The 17,794-nt window shown below is 41.1% G+C and overlaps 1 protein-coding gene and 1 pseudogene across 1 annotated transcript in view; one reads left to right on the top strand and one right to left on the bottom strand.

Moving 5' to 3' along the window:
• The window catches only part of LOC122678283, an 82,758-nt pseudogene extending 72,845 nt beyond the window's left edge, over window positions 1–9,913 (bottom strand).
• Window positions 1–17,794, top strand: part of ST6GALNAC5 (ST6 N-acetylgalactosaminide alpha-2,6-sialyltransferase 5) — a 199,214-nt gene that overhangs the window by 74,395 nt on the left and 107,025 nt on the right. The window lies entirely within an intron of this gene.

Here is a 17,794-nt window from a genome sequence, read left to right as displayed (position 1 = left end):
GAATTAGCGTGGTATGTCTTGCTCTGAAACTTGTTGGCTCTTGGGTGGAGCTTGGTTTCAGTGTAGGTATGGAGGCTTTTGGATGAGCTCTTGTCAGTTAATGTTCCCTGGAGTCAGGAGTTTTATGGTGTTCTCAAGTTTTGGATTTAAGCCTCCTTCCTCTGACTTTCAGTCTTATTCTTACAGTAGCTTCAAGACTTCTCTATCTATACAGCACCAATGATAAAACATCTAGGTTAATGGTGAAAAGATTCTCCACAGTGAGGGACACCCAGAGAGGTTCGCAGAGTTACATGGAGAAGAGGAGAGGGAGGAGGGAGATAGAGGTGACCAGGAGGAGAAAGAGGGGAATCAAAAGGAGAGAGACCAGTCTAGCCTGTGATCAGTTCCCTAAGTGCTCTCCACAGCCCAGAACACCCAAAGAGATTCACAGAGTTAAGTAGAGAAGAGAAGGGGAGGGAGGAGATAGAGGTGACCTAGGGGAGAAAAAGGAGATTCAAAGGGAGAGAGAGCAACCAAGCCAGTAATCACACTTCTAAGTAAAAATGGGTACTGCAGATTGGATTCTTAAAGGTACAGAATTGATAACAAATACCAAAAAGTAAAGATTAAAAATCTAGAGTAGAGGTTAGACTCTCAAAAATACAATATTAAAAAAAACAAATAAAACAAAATCACAAAAGTTATTTTAAAAAATACGAAATTTGCTTTAAAAATAGTGTCTTTTTTTCTTGCAACATAATAGTAGGTTTTAAAAATGAAAATTAAAGGAGTAATAAAGAACTTAAAATTTTTTTAATTTAAAAAATTAAAAATGATAATAGCAAAATATATCTAGGAATTTCTCTGGAGCTGTTGAGGGCAGTATGGGGTCAGTTCAGTTTCAGATAGTTCCTTGTTCCAGCTTACACTTCTTCTCAAGGTCTATACGTCCCTTCCAGTGTAGCCAGTGCTAACTACAGGGATTTAATCTGTTGCACCCGTCACTTCCAAAGCTGCTCCCTCTTCTATGTTTATTTTGGTTTCCTCTGTTTGCAAGTCTCTTCAGTATCTAACTTCCCCTCTGACACAAGGGGGTGAAGGTGGTCATTTATTTAGGCTCACTTGTTCAGTTGTGCTGCGGGGAGGAAGGGACGCTGCAAACAAATATCACTGGCGTGCGTGGGGAGTGCTCGCAGAGTCTGGGTCACACTGGGTTTGCCCCCGCTCACAGCGTGTGTGCTTTCCCAGACTACGCTGCTCAGGCTCCAGATTGCTCTGCCGGGAACTGTCTGAGGCGGGCCCTGGGTTGTGTGCACTTCTCAGATCTATGCTGCTCAGGTTCAGGTTCTTGGGTACTCCACAAAGGCGCAGACTCAGTTGGGCCTGCATTTTGTGCCCTTCCCAGGGCCAAGCAGCTCAGGTGACCAGATGCTTGGCGAGGGCACTCTCCCCAAGTGCAGTGCATCTTATCACCTCCCCAGTCCCGGCCACTCGGTTTCCTGGGTGTGCAGCAGGAGCACCATCTTAGGTGTGCCGTGTGTGTCTCTTCTGAGGAGCTGATCTCTGGCTGCGACCTTCCTGGCAGATGTCAACTGTCCAGGATCCCAGGAAGACTTGGTTAGCAACTGGGAGCCTGCTCGCAGTTTGGTAGGGGATGCCATCTCTGGGGCCGAGTTTGCCCCTAGCCTTCCGGCTCTAGCTGTCGCCCACCTGCCTCCCATCCTCCAGAGGGGGATGGGCCAGTCCGCTGCCAGCTAGCTCTCCTCTTGTATTCGCCCAGTCCTTTGCAGCCTGGCAGTGCCTTAGGTTAGAGCTTTTTGGGAAAAGTTCTCGCGCGCACTTTCGCCTTTTTTTTTTTTTTTTCCTCTCTCTCTCTCCCTCTGGCTATCCCACGGTTTGGGTTGCTATCTGATATTAGCTCACTCAGATTGTCCTCAGGGCATTCAGGCCTGGTCCTTACCCTAAACAATGCATCCCGCGCCTCCCTGTTCAGCCCTGTTTGCTGGTGACGGACGCTAGCATCTGGGCTACTTCTCTGCTGGGAGTTGCAGTTAGGCACGTAATATGTGGGTTTTATTTATTTATTTTTTCCTCCTGGTTATGTTGCCCTCTGAGAATCCAAAACTCCCCAGAGACCTGCTGATGAGACGGTTTCCTGGTGTTTGGAAACTTCTCCTCTTTTACAACTCCCTGCCCATGATGGGTCTCTGTCCCTAACTCTTTTGTCTCTCTTTTTCTATTTTATATTTTGTCCTACCTCCTTTTAAAGATGATGGGCTGCCTTTCTGGGTGCCTGGTGTCCTCCACCAGCATTCAGAAGTTGTTTTGTGGTATTTGCTCAGCGTTCAAATGATCTTTCAATGAATTTGTTGAGGAGAAAGTGATCTTCCGTCCTGTTCCTCCACCATCTTAGGGGAGACTCTCCAAGTCTTCATAAATAAATAAGACTGATATAATGGAGCACAATGTGGTGCTTGTACATACAAAAAAATGAATAAATGTTAGCTCACACAAACTCATGTTACTGTGCTTTTTATGACAGACTATTTTAAACCTGTATTAAATGGAAGGGACCTTAGAAGCGATGTCACCTGGCTCCTTCAGGGTGATGAAACTTGAGATCCTTAGAAATATAATAACTTGGGCAAGTTACATAGTAAGAGGTAAACTGGGAATTAAAATCTGGTCTTTTGCTGCAGCTGGAAAAGGTCTGCTGGACCCATGCTGCCTCTCTTCTAACTCCCTCATCTCAATCAAGTTCAATGAAAATGACGGTAAGGTCCATACCGTAGTGGCAGCTGCAAACACCTTTCGCTTTCATGCCAACCTTAGTTACAAGCTTTGGAGTGCATCCATTTTGCCTTCTCTGGCTCCTCACCTTTCTGTCACCTGTCTTTTGGGGTTCATAACAAAAATAAAACACAAACACAAAAATCGTAGGTCTGACAATCATAGCCGGTTTCACTGGATGGCTAGAACTTAGTTATGCTTGTAGAGATTCACTGAAAACTTTTTTTGGAGCCTCAAAAAATTAGCATTTTTATTGTGAGTGTTAACTAAAAATTGTCATTACTGGGCACAACTTTAGTTAAGTAGCAGTTGGAGGCAAATTACAGAAACTGTGGCTGACCAAACGTCAGGATTATCAACTCTGTGAGCTTGGGTGATGGGTAAGACGTTGTGTAATTTCTTGTAGCACACAAGCCGCTTAGATACTTACTACCTCTGTTCCTTCTTAAATATACAGTGTTGTGCTCAGTGGTTTGCACTGAACATGTAACCGGCAGTATTCAGTAAAGTTACTTGACAGCTCCTTCTAAAATAAATCTGATTTTATCTTTGTGTCATATAATTTCCCATGCTGAGAAGTTCACATTATCATCAACATAATAACAGTGCCTACAGCAGGCAGTCCTAAAGTACTTCTAAACCCAGGTTCCCTCAACACCACAACTTTCTAGCACAGGAGTCCCCAGTCTCTGATATCTGGTGATCTGAGGTGGAGCTGATGTAATAATAATAGAAATAAAGTGCACAATAAATATAAAATGCTTAAATCATCCCAAAACCATCCCCCTTCCCACCCCAGTCTGTGCAAAAATTGTCTTCCACGAAACTGGTCCTGGTGCCAAAAAGATTGGGGACCGCTGTTCCAGCAGGTTGGGGAGAAGGCTATCTAATTCCAACCATGAATCATCAGACACAAGTAACATGAGAATTTAACTGTAAGTTTTTTTTTTTTTCTTTCCCCTGACGTCTTAGTAGATAATTAATGCTTTTCATTCATTGTTGTGACAAGATATTACATCTAGCTTACGGAAACCAGTTCCAAAATATGAAGACATGATAGCTGCCAAGATTCCGGTCACACACATTTCAAATGGTGTGGACTTTCTCTGGAGTATACCTGACTACTGTGTTCTTTAACAAAAGTAGGGTGTGAGTTTGCACACACAGGGTGCAACAGGAGGATTGTGGGTGTCCAGCAGGTAATTCATTTCGTGGTCACGTGCTGAGGAAAACAAGAGTTTTGAGTGTAGATGGATCAAAAGCAAGGAGTCCTGTGTGTCCCCGCTGCTGCTTCTCTTACCCTAAGGCTGCCCAAGGCGAGAGGTTTCATCCTGGTAGGGTGCACATGTGCTTCCCCTGATATAGGGGGCCAGAAATCCAGAAGTAAATGTGTTCTGGTTCTGTCTGAGAACACTGGCAACAATTCCCGTGCAATTGCTTTCATTTTTTAAAAGGGAGAAATAGATGGCCATCGGGTCACTTTCACAGCTAGTAGTTTATAGGTCAAGATGATCTGGAGCTAAGAAATGTGATATTCATTATGAAAAATAGAAAGCTTTGTTTAGCAGAGAATTTTTGTTTAATTACAAGCCCAAAAGGCTGAGATCGAAAAGTATTTAATGTACCAAGAATAAATTAAATTTCCCCCTTTCTATCTTTCTTTACTTATTCCTCTAATTGTTTATTTTGAACCCTCTCTTCATCCATGAGAATGTGAGCCACACGGAGGTGGAGATTTTAGTCCATTTGCTTGCTGTGTATCCCCAGGGCCTTACACAGAGTCTGGCAAATACAAGTATCCAATATGTACTCACTGACCAACAAATGAATGGATGAGTGAATTGTAAATTGAAAAACCATCCTTCCAAACGAATTCATTTGCGGATGTAAGCTAGCACATTCCCTAGAAAGCAGCTTCCTTCATTAAGGGTAGGCTTTAAGGTTCACAGGAGATTTTAGCATCAGCCTAATGATGCTGATTTTCCTTGGAAATTGCTCTCTGCTCCTCTCCCCTAGTTTGTCTTCCCCAGCATTTGTTTTCAGATCAGCATTGGATCTAAAGTTATAGCTTTTTCTCCCCAGAATTCACCTGAGGAAAAATTGTCTTTTCCTTGCATTTGAAGCTTAGCGAATTGAGGAAAACCAACTTAGGCGAACATCTGATGATCTTTTGAAAAAAAGAAAAAAAAGAGAGAGACCTGGAAGCTCAAGACAGATGGTGCCGCTCCTGCCTTGGGGGTGCTGGGCAGCTTGGGCCCTGCTTGGAGTGGTTCTCCTGGGAAACCGGGACGGGTGGATTCCCTCCTGACCCAGCAGAAGTGCCAGGGCCATGCCAGTCACAGGGTAAAGTGGCTGGAGTGTGGGCCCTACACAGAGAGGGTCTATAAAACCCTCCTTACTGACTCAAGCCCCATCAGGCATTCTAAGATATCAGGACTCACCTAAACCTGATTAAAGGTGTCCCGAGGGCCTGGGGTTAACACTGAGTTGTTCTTTAAGTACAAGATTATGGTTTCCAATAAAGTGGATTTGTGATACCTGAGGTGATTTTGTGGAAGAAAAAAAGGAAGATTAAAAAGTCTGTGTCAAAGTAGTATTTTGATTAGACCAGAAGCATAATTTTAGAAAACAGAAAATAGTAGGGATGCCTTAGGAAATGTGCTTGGGGCCTGCCCTCCCCAGAGGAATGGAGTTGATAAATCATCTCCCGCCAGTCCCAATTTTTCAAGTGTGATGTTTTCAACATTTTGTAGACTTAAATTTTAAAGTAAAGAATGCACAACCCCGTATATTTAAGGTTATGCTATTGCACTTGTCATCTTTTTTAATTTTGGAAGATAGTTCATTTATCCTTGTTAGGTATATGATCCTATGCCTTACTTTTAATGAAGGAAGGAGAGTAAAACAGCAAGCTTCTTGGTTTAGGAAAAACTAATTAGTAAATTTTCCTCCAGTTCTCCAGGCTTGTGGCAACTGCTTCTTTCCTGACAACTGAACTTTGCATCCCAATCTCCATGAGTCTTAATAGAAGCCAAGCATTCTCTCCCCCTCACTGTGCTATAAGAATCATTTTTCCTGAGTGGAGTAATGGTTATGAAGTCATTTAGGTATTCACAGAAAAAAAATGCCTTTTACTGTTGTTTTTTTTATTGATTCCAGGAATGTGGCAAAGAGAAACCCTGTTCCATTTTACCGTAAATACTTTTAATCCGTCTTAGTATACAGCAATGATTGATTTGAATTTAAATGAGTTGATATTCAGAGTTTTCATCTAGACTCAGATAAAACAACAAAATTATCAGTGACTCTGATTACATTTGGAGTTGCTACTTAGATTGCCTATGCAGTCTTGTATTTTCAGTACCACAAGTTTGAAAAAAAAAAAAGGATAAAAGCTGATGTGTATTAGATCCTGAAAGTATATACTTCACCTCTCCTATTACTGACATTCACTCCTGGCTTAATTTCCAAAGAATTTCACCCATTTCTCCCACCAGGTCCAAGATCAATATCTTATTTTAAGTAAGAAGTTTTCACTCAAAGTAGGTTGACTTTTGAGTCTGACAAAGTAGAAATTAGAGTTATGGTGCTGTTTTAAGAGAAAAATTGGAGAGGTCTGATTCCCAATCTACATAATAATTCAACAGAATTTAAGGCTGTCTTTAGCACTTTGCATTAGCAGCAAGTAATTACCTCCAACTAGAATGAAATGAGGGTCAAGAATGGTTTCAAGCAATCAAGTGGAAGTGTTACTTGCTTTATTGAACATGCTAATTCAAAGCTGCACTTGGAAGAGTTAAAGAAGAAAAATGCCTCCAACCCAAATTGCCTTGTGAGCTATTTTTGCAAGAGTGGGCCAGAATGGTTTGTGGATGATAAAAAGTTTAAGTTGTTTAATTTTAATATTTTAAATGACTTTACCTAGGAATTTAAGTGATTTCAGATTTTTCATTTTTGTGTCTAAATTTAATGGTGCATTCAATGTACACAACGATAAGCACACATGTATTTTTTTGAACATGTTAACAACTATTTTCAAATGGGTGTGCCTACCCCTGAATGGATAGGTTGGTCTCCTACCAAATTATAAAATTAAGTAGATATAAATTCGTGTGTGGAAGTGTTACTGAACTAAACTTGGGTTCACCTGCCTGCTACCCAGCATAACCAATCGATTGACACAAAGTTGCAGTGAAGGAAGTACAGTGTCTATTTGCAGTGCACCAAACAAGGAGAACTGGTAGCTCATGCTCAAAAGACCCAAACTCCCCTATGGTTTTCAGGGAAGGGTTTTTAAATGCAGTATTTGGAGTGAGGGTTGCAGGGTGCATGACTTTCCTTTGACTGGGTGGTGGTGGTTAGGTGACAAGGTGGTATTTCAGGAACCTCAGTCATCAACTTTCAGGTTCCAACCAGACTGAGATCAGCATATAATCACCATCCTGTACCTGGTCAGGGGTCTTAGTTTCTGCATAACAACCCAAAGGTATGCATCTGATTGCTGTGTATATTCCTTGAGGAAGACTGTCCTATCATTGAACTATTGTTCAAGCTATCTTTCTTAATTGCTTTTCCTTTGTTTCTGCATATCATCATTTCTCTAATTAGTAACCATCTGAGTCTGCTCTTTGAAACTCAAGTAAGGCATAGAAGAGTAGAATCTTTTTCTATAAACAAGAAAAGGTGGGGGATACACAGGGGCTTTTGTACACGGGAGGGACTCACAGAGTCCTGTTCAATTTCAATCACCCCTTTTGTTTGATGCTTCTCAATCCTGAGGGGAACAGGAGCCGGACAAGAAAGGCAATTAGGTTTTGGATAGAGAGGTTAATCATACTTGTCAGGGGAACTCGGTTTTGGGGCGACCTGGTTTCTAAAGTGCTAGCTGAGTCCAGTTCCTCTTATGAAATTCTAGGCCTGTAGAATTTTGATCCAAACTCAGACACAGTTTTGCTTACTCAATTATCCATGATTCTAACCTTGGGGAACAATTAAAATTCATAACTGTATTTATTAGCAACAGAGCTTCCCAGATACTCAGTGGTAAAGAATCCACCTGCCGATGCAGGAGACAAAGGACACCTGCATTCAATCCCTGGATCAGGAAGATCTCCTAGAGAAGGAAATGACAACCCACTCCAGTAGTCTTGCCAGAATAATCCCATGGAGGGAGGAGCATGGCAGGCTACAGTCCATGGAGTCACAAAGTGTCGGACGCGACTGAGCACACACACACACACACACACACACACACACACACACACACACATTTATTAGCAAGACAGTAATGAGAATAAAAATGAAATCATGCCCAGAATTCCTGAATTTGCCTCTTTTTAAATATAAATTTATTTATTTTAATTGGAGGCTAATTACTTTATAATATTGTAGTGGTTTTGCCATACGTTGACATGGATCCGCCATGGGTGTACATGTGTTCCCCATCCTGAACCCTCCTCCCACCTCCCTCCCTATCCCATCCCTCTGGGTCATCCCAGTGCACCAGCCCCGAGCACCCTGTCTCATGCATCAAACCTGGACTGGCAATTCATTTCACATATGATAACTTACATGTTTCAGTGCCATTCTCCCAAATCATCCCACCCTCACCCTCTTCCACAGAGTCCAAAAGACTGTTCTATACATCTGTGTCTCTTTTGCTGTCTCACATATAGGGTTATCATTACCATCTTTCTAAAAATTCCATATATATGTATTGGTGCTTTTCTTTCTGGCTTACTTCACTCTGTATAATAGGCTCCAGTTTCATCCACCTCATTAGAACTGATTCAAATGTATTCTTTTTAATAGCTGAGTAATAGTCCATTGTGTATATATACCACTGCTTTCTTATCCATTCATCTGCAGCTCAATTCCATAAAAATGAATTTGCCTATTTTTATTAGACATTAACTGAAGGTTAGGATGAATAATATTTTATATATCTAAGTTGATTATAATATAAATAATTCTGACCTAGAAATTGTATCTTGTAGCTTTAAAAACATATTTCCTCTATCATGTGGCAGGAAATAAGTAGAGATTAAGCTCTTTTAAAATAATTAAAGACAATTTAGATGATACGAACAAACTTTATTTAACACTTCATGAAGCAAGCAGCCTCCATTTGCCAGGGTCCAGAGAACTTCATCATGGGCTGGAAGGCAGGATGCTTTTATAGGATAAAGAATAATAAATAAAGAAGAGAAAATGAACAAGGGAAAAGGAAATACGTACAGAACCCTGAATTGGCTTGGTATGTGGGAATTGGTTGACAGGATACATTGTGTTTCTGGTCAGATGAAACTTTTCTCTGGACTTGAAAGTTACCTTTATCAGTTTGCTGACCTGGCATACCAGGCAGGGGTAGCTCCACCTTGGACCCAGACATTTATTTCATTGGCTATTTCAAGTGAATCCGCAACTTTATTTTTTCAAGAGGACAATTAGTTTTTATTTCAGGTATTGTAGTCTGAAATTCAGTTGGTATCTTTTTTTAATTGAAAAATATGGTAACCTTATATGCTCATTAAATGCTATTTTTCTAAAACATAGCATGCATGTTTAATCTCAGTACAATCGATTCAAAACCAAGTATGCATGTTACCTGCATCAAGGCTAGATAACAAATTATTGTAGTCTTCATCATCATCTTCACATTTTGTTTTCAATGCATTTGATGATTCATTGGCAGTATTTTTGTGATGACACCACATTAGTAGTAATAAGAATGTTTTAGGACCTAATTAATGATGGTTTAATTACAACATTTTGAATGACTGCCATTGCAGGAATTGATGCCTTACAGCTGGGGATTGTGAAGTGGGTACCTGTACTGTGAACCTTTGCCCTGTGAGGGACACTGCAGTCCCTGCTTTAGCTGACACAGACATGGTACGTGGGAGTACTTGGTCAGCTCATAACTGAACCAACACTTAACTGAAGTAGATGCCTTTTTTGTAGAGACCTAAATCCATAATTTTGAGCAGTCAAGCAATATGTACCAGGTGGCAATCTAAGGCTTTAATATGACTTGATCAATGGCAAGGGGGTTTGATTTCTTTGCCTTGAAATATCTAATTTAAAAATCTCTTGGGAGAGGAGAGGTAAATGATTTAATTGGTATCTTCTCTTCCTTCATTCCTTCATTTATGTCAGCGAAGGACAGGACATGAAGACCCAGAATTAATCTGCACATTAAAATGATTAATCATGAGGTTATGTAACTAAGAGGGAGATAGTGGGGATGAAAACTTTCAGTAGGAAAAAGACAATGAGATGGGAGATAGGATTGTTTTCTTTGCTCTGCAGAAGAATTTTTAGTTTGATGTAGTTCCATTTGGCTATTTTCGCTTTTGTTGCCAATGTTTTTGTTGTCAGGTCTGTGAAATCACTGCCAAGATCAATGTCATGAAGTGTTTCCCCTGTTTTCTTAAGGAAAATTAGTAATTTTAAATGAGGGATTGTTAAAGCTAAAAGGGCATGATGATTAAAAAGCTATAAAATTATTGAAAGTTTACCATCTGAAGTATTTAAATATCCAGAAAGTTTATCTTTTATTTTATAATAGGTTTTGGGGGGGGGGGGTTGTTTGCTTGTTTTTGTTTTTTAGCAAAAAAAAAAGGAACACAGGGGAAACTAGGACCAAAAGAGAAAATTTGGGCTTGTGTATAAATTCTCCTCAAATCCCTCCATCCTGTGCAGACAAATTCATATTTCTAAGCAGGATAGCAGGAATTGTTCAGTCGTTAAGTTGGTCCGAATCTTTGCGATAACAGGATCGGACAAACAGAGGAGGATCTCTAAACAAATGCAAAATGTTGAATTCACAGAAGCCTCCTGTCCTGCATCCTGCCTGCCCCCCACCTCCAACGTGTCATCCTCAGATGAAATGGGCTTGATAAATCAGAGGAAAGGTCAGGATAGACTATGCTTCAGTAACAAATAAACCTAACAAGTAAATTTTTTAACACACTGAGGTTTATTCTGCACTCAAAGTCCAAAATGAGTCAGATGACCCTTTTCTATCCTGTAGCCTGCAAACTTGCTGTGTCAGGAGAAGAGGGTGCTAACAGAGACATAGAGAACAGACGTGTGGTTGCCAGGCAGGAGAATGATGGGAGAGGGATGGATTGGGATTCTGTGATTAGCAGATGCAAGCTCTTATGCAGAGAACAGATGAACAACAAGGTTCTACTGTATAGCACAGGGAACTGCATTCAGTAACTCATTCAATAACTACATTCAATAATTCCATTCATAATGGAAAAGAATATTTTAAAATACATATGCACACATATATATATACATATATAACTGAATCATTTTGCTGTATACCAGAAACTAACATAACACTGTAAATCAACTATACTTCAATAGAATAAACTTTAAAAAAGAAAAAAAAGGAGAGAGCTAAAGGTTTGTTCCAAGTGCCTATGGGGGCCAGGAAGTACCCTCATGACAATTCCTCCCACATTTTGTTGATTGTAACTTGGCCACATTATCCCATCCTAAAGGAATTTGGGCCAGCAAGGGGCCATGGAGTGGGACTTAGAGGTTTCTGCCTCCTGTAAGCTCATCCTATCTTAGCAGTCAGCTCCCTGATTTCTCTCCACAGAACCAACCTCCCACCACAGAAAGAAAACTGGCCAGTAAGAAAGAGAGAGAGTGAATGAGAGCCTTAGGTCTCATATCAAGCTCCAGAGCACAAAATTGCAGAATGGTGCCAGATTCCAGTGTCAGAAAGTCCAGGTCATCCTGAGTTGCTAATGAGTGAGGAAAGAGAGAAACAAAACTATTAAAATAAGAATATATGCTAACACTAGTTAAATAAGATGATAAATAAGAATATACTTCTTACTCTCCTTCCCGTCCACCCACGTAACTATTTCCACTACAGTGATTCTGACAAAGTATGTGTCTGATTTCCTTACTCCAAAAACATATCAAGAACCATAAGCTTAGACGATTCATTTTCAACCTCATCTTCATTTGTTAAAGGGCAGCTATTACTGAGCCATTTCGTATTCTCCTGAATATCCTGTGACAGTGTGGTCACCGGCATGAGTGACACTTTTTGGACTCATCCAACCAACATACTGAATGTCTTCCATCTGCCAGGCCTTGTGCCAGGTTGATGCTTGGACTGCTTATTCTCTAGAGCTCATGGCCTAGCAGCTGCCATCTGAGTCTAGACAGATATGTTCCAGGAAACATATCTGCCATTTCTTGTAAGCCACATCCTGAGGGGTGTTGCTGGGTCTGTGCTCAGCCACAAAGGAAGAGGGCCTCTGAGGCACCAGTTGCTTACCGCTCCCTACTAATCATATCCAGGATAGGACGGCCTGTACATTAGAGACAAAAATCTTCACTGTTCTCATGGGAGTTAAGAATTGGAATTAGTTTTTCCCAAAGCCAACTTTAGCTCTCTCCAACAATCAGATTTTATTTGAGAACTGGGAGAGCAGGGGAGAAGACATTATGTGTCTGTCTGGACCTCACTTTGGCATCAGAGATGCTCCTTGCCAGCCGTGATGCTGGCCCACGGTGAGTGGGACTGGAGTGGGAGCAGAAGCTGTGAGCTGGGACCCCAGGAGGGGCGCTTCCAAGTTCTTCCACTAACTAGCTCTGTGACCTTGAAGGAGTCCTTTGGTCCCTCCGAGCTCCAGTTTCCTCATGTGTAAGATCAAATGCTTGGACTAGACAGGCGTCTCCTAGCTGTGACACATGCCTGTTCTGGGCCTCTTGTTCCTGAGGTCCCCAGCCCTGTGTCACACGGGGTCGGAGGCAGGATGCATCAGTGCCTTGTCATCAGAGTGATCCACTTGAGAGGCATTCCCCCACAGCAACTTGCCAAGAGAAAAATGATTAGAGATGTCACCTCCAAAACTCTTTGGAGTTGATTTCTTTTTTTCAACAACTTTCAAATTCTCACTGTGATCACAACCTGAAGAAGGAAATAGTCCTTATCCAGCCAGTAAAATCAACAAGTGGAATGGCTGGGGGTCTCTGCACATCACCGAGACACTTTGCCAAAGGGTCCTTATCCCATTGGTGAGGGTTTAGAGAGAGGCAGTGATCAACAGGATGCTGCCTGTCCCCAGGAGCCCAACTCACCCAAGGGGACTTGCCATGTGGTATTGTGGAGGTCAGACTTTAGTGCTTCAAAGAGGCTCAGCCTTCTCACATTCACAAACATATTTTGCATGTGATGGAACTGAAGCCCAAGGAGGTTGATTAGCCCAAGGCCATGAACCTTGGGCAGAAATGAGATGAAAACTTGGATCTTCTAACTCCTAACTTACAGGCCCAAGCTCTTACCCTACACTGCGCTAGAAAATTCATAGATGCTTTCACTGAAATTGAACTTGTATCAGTAATAGTAATATGGCAATGATAGTGCTGGACTTCCCTGATAGCTCAGTGGTAAAGAACCTGCCTGCCAATGCAGAAGACATGAAACTCGGATTTGATCCCTGGGTTGGAAAGATCCCCTGGAGAAGAAAATGGCAACACACTCCAGTATTCCTGCCTGGGAAATTCCAAGGACAGAGAAGCCTGGTGGGCTACAGTCCATGGGGCTGCAAAGGGTCAGATATGAGTTAGCAGCTAAACAACAATAACAATGGTAGTGCCAGCAATAGTAATAATATATACCACATATTTATGTTATGTGTGTATCCTATGTATTTTATACACACACATACACCATTTATTGAGCAGCCACCATTAGCCAGGCACTGAGATAGTCATTTTCTATATCTTAGATCTATTTTAAAGTAACTATAAGATATACTCTCTTCATTATCATTTACAGTCCTTACTATGAAAGAAAGTGAAGTCGCTCAGTCATGTTCAATTCTTTGCGACCCCATGGACACCAGGCTCCTCGGTCCATGGGATTTTCTAGGCAAGAGTGCTGGAGTGGGTTGCCATTTCCTTCTCCAGGGAATCTTCCCAACCCAGGGATCAAACCCAGGTCTCCCACATTGTAGACAGACGCTTTACCGTCTGAGCCACCAGGGAAGTCCTTACTAGGCACAGGCATTAAACTAGCCACCATGGTGAAATTTAGAAATAAATTAAGAAAGAGCCTTGTCCTTAAGGAGATAATAGAAACCTGTGACATAAGCCACAGAATAGCGACAGCAATATGAGGGAGAAGATGTCAGAAGAAAGGTTTGGCTACATTCCAGGGAGATTCAGAGAAAAGGACGTGTATTTTTCCATATTGAGAGGATTTGGAAAGGAAAGACAAGAGAGGAGGTGGCTGGACCAAATCCTCAGTAGAAGGAAGGATGCTGGGCTCTGGTATTGGAATGAAGGACTTTCCAGAATAAGCAGAAGCACTGAGCCTGAAAGTCTAACTGTACTACATGGAACCAAACAGCAAATCAGCTGGGATAATGATCTAGGCCAGTATATGTCACAGCCAAGGGACAGTGAGTGTTAAACATTTAGTAGGTAAAGACCCAAAGTGACTAATTCCACAAACCATCTGCTAGAAAAAAATCTTGCTTTCAGATTTTGTTATACCAAAAGAAATGGAAAAACCACTCGAAAACTTGTAAATTTGGAGTCTAAGCTGAAAGCAAAGTGGAACTTACCCAGCCTACTCTAAGGGTCTCTTCATGGGAGAAACTAAAGCATCTTCTTGCAAAATCAACAGGGTTTACAGTGGAGAGGTCATTGATTCTGAGCACACAAATCTGAACATACAGGGATCAAATCAGTCTCCCAGAAACAGAACATGTACAAAAGGTAAAAGCCTGATGTGGCACAATTAACCTACATCTGTGATTTAAAGGGGAGTGGTGATTTCTCCACTGAAGTAAGAACAAAGAGAGAGGATTGGACTTATGCCTGTAAATGAATAGTGTTATGCCAGTAAATATTTACACACTAGTTCTCTCTCTTTTTAATATAATTTTTGATAATTAGTTTTAATTGAAAAATAATTAGTTTTAGAACAGGCAGAGGAACCAAATATCAAATTGCCAACATCCGTTGGATCATCAAAAAATCAGGAGAGTTACAGAAAAACATCTACTTCTGTTTTATTGACTATGCCAAACCCTTTGACTTTGTGGATCACAACAAACTGGAAAATTCTTAAAGGGATGGAAATACCAGACCACCTCACCTGCCTCCTGAAAAATGTGTATGCAAGTCAAGAAGCAACAGTTAGAACTGGACATGGAACAACAGAGTGGTTCCAAATCGGGAAAGGAGTACGTCAAGGCTGTATATTGTCACCCTGCTTATTCAGGGTGCGCCATGCAGAGTGCATCATGCAGAATGCCGGGCGGGATGAAGCACAAGCTGGAATCAAGATTGCCAAGATATCAAAAACCTCAGATACGCAGATGACACCACCCTTATAGCAGAAAGCGAAGAAGAACTAAATAGCCTCTTGAGGAAAGTGAAAGAGGAGAGTGAAAAAGTTGGTTTAAAATTCAACATTCAGAAAACTAAGATCATGACATCCGGTCTCATCACTTCATGGCAAATAGATGGGGAAACAATTGAAACAGTGAGAGACTTTATTTTCTTGGGCTCCAAAATCACTGCAGATGGTGATTGCAGCCATGAAATTAAAAGATGCTTGCTCCTTGAAAGAAAAGCTATGACAACCTAGAGAGCATACTAAAAAGCAGAGACATTACTTTGCTGACAAAGGTCTGTCTAGTCAAAGCTATGGTTTTTCCAGTAGTCATATATGGATGTGAGAGTTGGACTATAAAGAAAGCTGAGCACTGAAGGATTGATGCTTTTGAACTGTGGTGTTGGAGAAGACTCTTGAGAGTCCCTTGGACTGCAAGGAGATCCAACCAGTCCATCCTAAAGGAAATCAGTCCTGAATATTCGTTGGAAGGACTGATGCTGAAGCTGAAACTCCGATACCTTGCCCACCTGATGTGAAGAACTGACTCATTGGAAAAGACCCTGATGCTGGGAAGAATGGAAGGCCAGAGGAGAAGGGGATGACAGAGGATGAGATGATTGGATGGCCTCACTGACTTGATGGACATGAGTTTGATCAAGCTCTGGGAGTTGGCAATGGACAGGGAAGCCTGGTGTGCTGCAGTCCACGGGGTCTCAAAGAGTCAGACATGATTGAGCGACTGAACTGAACTACTTTACAATATTGTGATGGTTTTTACCATACATCAACATGAATCAGCCACAGTTATACTTGTGTCCTCCCCCCAATCCCGAACCCCCTATCTCCCTTTTAAAATGTGAATATGTACATGCTTAAGCTTATTGTGAATTGTATTGATGTGATGGCAGTACACACTTTAGAAATAATAAAATAATAACACTACTACTAATAAAATACAAATATGCAATACTTTTTGTTGTTAATTTCATGTAGCAAATTGGTCCTCACAGAATGCTTTCATTGACTTTTGCAAAATTCTTGTGTCTGCTGTTTACAATAGCTAGGACATGGAAGAAACGTGGATGTCCATCAGCAGATGAATGGATAAGAAAGCTGTGGTACATATGCACGATGGAATATCACTCAGCTATAAAAAAGAATGCATTTGAGTCAGTTCTAATGAGGTGTATGAAACTGGAGCCTATTATACAGAGTGAAGTAAGTCAGAAAGAGAAACACCAATATGGTATATTAACGCATATATATATGGAATTTAGAAAGACCATAACGATGACCCTATATACAAGACAGCAAAAGAGACAAAGATGTAAAGAACAGACTTTTGGACTATGTGGGAGAAGAAGAGGGTGGGATGATTTGAGAGAATAGCATTGAAACATGCATATTACCATATGTAAAATAGATGGCCAGTGCAAGTTCGATGTGTGAAGCAGGGCACTCAAAACCGGTGCTCTGAGACAGCCCAGAGGGATGAGTGAGGAGGGAGGTGGGAAGGGATTTAAGGATGGGGGGACACATGTGCACCCATGGCTGATTCATGTTGATTTATGACAAAAACCACCACAATAGTGTAAAGTAATTAACCTCCAATTAAAATAAATAAATTAATTTCAAAAATTTCTTGTGTATGTAGCCAATCTGCTGTTGCAATTAATGAATGTGTATAGTCCCAACATGAATGTAATTGATATTTTTGGTTCTTCTTAATGAGAAGAAAGGGCTTCCTTGGTGGCTCAGAGGGTAACAAATCTGCCTGCAATGCAGGAGACCCAGGTTCAATCCCTGGGTCAGGGAGAGAAGATCCCCTGGAGAAGGGGATATCTACCCACTCCAGTATTCTTGCCTGGAGAATTCCATGGACAGAAGAGCCTGAAGGGCTACAGTCCACGGGTCAGACACAGTCACAGAGTCTGACACAACTGAGTGACTGACAGTTTCACTTTCACTTCAACAAGAAGAAAGTGAAACAAAAAAAGACCAATGTTGGAACTTTTCTCACTCATGACAAACTTCTTTGAGTTTGTGAGCAATTTCTTTGCTGAAACAAATAATAGTTTTCAAATAATAGAAGACTAGCTTATCGATTTGATGCTATTTATGATATAATGGTTTATAGACACAACACAATTTAAGGCTTAATTTACAATATTAACATTTTCTCCACTATTCTACTTTTTTTGCAATTAGCAGTACAATAAACCAAATTCTGGTTTATCGTTTGTACTTATTTCTATGATTTCTATGATATAAATACTATTATATGGATGGTTTCCAGCTACCAATGAGATGTCTTTGAATGAAGAGTAGGGAAGTACATGGTAGCAGAACTTGTATGGTGCTTCCATTGTTAAGGACTGAATGTTTGTATCCCCTTAGACTTTGTATGTTGAAGACTTAATTCCCAGTGTGATAGTATTTGAAGCTGGAGACTCTGGGAGGTAATTAACTTTAGATGATGTCATGAGGATAGGGCTCCCATGAGAGGATTAATGTCCCTATTAGAAGAGGAAGAAACATCACGGTTGCCTGCATGCTGCCATGTAAGGACACAGCCTCAGCTGGAAGGCTGTCATCTACAGGCCAGGAAGAGCACTCTTACCAGGAACCAAATCTGCC

Source organism: Cervus elaphus, chromosome 20 (assembly GCF_910594005.1).
Source record: "Cervus elaphus chromosome 20, mCerEla1.1, whole genome shotgun sequence".
In the NCBI taxonomy this organism is placed as follows: Eukaryota; Metazoa; Chordata; class Mammalia; order Artiodactyla; family Cervidae; genus Cervus; species Cervus elaphus.
Note: the sequence above shows the minus strand (reverse complement) of the source record. Positions and strands in the feature narration are given on the sequence as shown.